Below are 1,655 nucleotides of genomic sequence, written 5' to 3' on the forward strand. Positions count from 1 at the left end.
TTTAAGGTTTGAATATGCTTGGTCCATGGGAAGCAGCACTATTAGGAGGGGCGGCAAATGCTCGAGTAGGTGTGGCCTTGCTGGAGGATGTATGTCTTTGTTAGGGTGGGCTTTGAGGTTCCTATGCTCAGGCTCCACCCAGTTTGGAAGAGAGCTTCCTCCTAGCTATCTACAGAAGAGTCTCTTTTGCCTGCCTTCAAGTCAATATGTAGAGCTGTCAGCTCCATGTCTGCCTGCAAGCTGCCCCAATCCCCATAATGATCATAATGAACTGGACTTCTGAAACTGTAAACCAACTCCAGTTAAATGTTTTGTAAGAGTTGCCATGGTCATGGTGTCTCTTCACAGCAATGAAACCCTAAGACAGTCTAATTAATTTTAATTAATATAATCCAATTGATTGGTATAAAGGAAAACATTAAGATTAAAATATGGAGAAACAGAGACTCTAAGTAAAATCTTTTGGTTTAAAGAGCTGGCTTTTTGAATAAACATAGGTGCGCTTTTCTGTGATGCCTCCTAGGCAGTCAACTGTGTCAAGATGCAACTCAGTGTTTCCTTCCCTGCCACTGGCTGTCAGAAACTCATTGAAGTGGATGACGAACACAAGCTTCGTATGTTCTATGAGAAGCTCATGGACACAGAATTAGCTGCTGATGGTCTTAGTGAAGAGAGGAAGGGTTATGTGGTCCGGATCAGCAGTGGGACTGACAAACAAGGTTTTCCCATGAAGCAAGGTGTTTTGACCCACGGCAGAGTGTGTTTGCTGTTAAGTTATAGACTGAGGAGAACTGGAGAGGGGAAGTGCCAGTCTGTTCGTGGATGCATTGTAGATGCCAATCTGAGTGTTCTCAACGTGGTTATTTAAAAAAAAAAAAAGGATATTCCACTGTGCCTCGTTGGGACCTAAAAGAACTAGTAGAATCGGAAAGCTTTTTAAAGTCTCCAAAGATGATGTCCTCCATTATGTTGTCAGGAAGCCCTTAAACAAAGGAGGTAAGAAGCCCGGAACCAAAGCATCCGAGATCCAACATCTTGTTACTCCATGTGTCCTGCAACACAAACGCCAATGTATCGCTCTGAAGAAACAACGCACCGAGAAAAACAAGGAGGAGGCTGCAGAATACAATAAACTTCTGGCCAAGAGAACGAAGGAAGCCAAAGAAAAGCGCCAGGAATAGATTGCCAAGAGACGAGAGCATCCACTTCAAAATCCAGTCAAAAATAAGTCTTTAAGAGGAACAAATAAATAATCAGACATTGAAAAAAAAGAATAAACATAGACTGTTGGTCTCTAAGCATTAACCCAATTTCAATACCCTTTGGATGAACAGAAAAGGTTATAGTGGTTCCTGGAATAAGAGAGACATCCTCTATAGCTTGGTTTCCGTGTTTTGTCTAGCTTTCTGTTATGAATAGGTGTTGCTTCTGATTCACAAGCCATTCATAATAACATACAAATGTAATGTGTCCTAAAGGTAATTTGATCTAGGGACATAGTCAGAAGGCTAAATATAATTTTGAAGGTGGTAAACTGTGCTTACCAATTTAGTGTTATTCAATCAAACCTAATTTATACTTTCAGCATAAGCTACCAACAAAATAGCCAGAATTTTGCCTGGTGAATGTCCAAGGCAAAGAGGGACTTCTAGCAA

General features: G+C 41.1%; 1 pseudogene across 1 annotated transcript; it reads left to right on the top strand.

Moving 5' to 3' along the window:
* The first annotated feature begins 541 nt into the window (after positions 1–541).
* Positions 542–1,181, top strand: LOC308436410 (small ribosomal subunit protein eS6-like; annotated as a pseudogene). Its single transcript has one exon. The product of its transcript is annotated as a small ribosomal subunit protein eS6-like (transcript).
* Positions 1,182–1,655: the final 474 nt, after the last annotated feature.

The sequence above is a fragment of the Micromys minutus genome (genome assembly GCF_963924665.1).
Source record: "Micromys minutus genome assembly, chromosome: 24".
NCBI classification, from domain to species: Eukaryota; Metazoa; Chordata; class Mammalia; order Rodentia; family Muridae; genus Micromys; species Micromys minutus.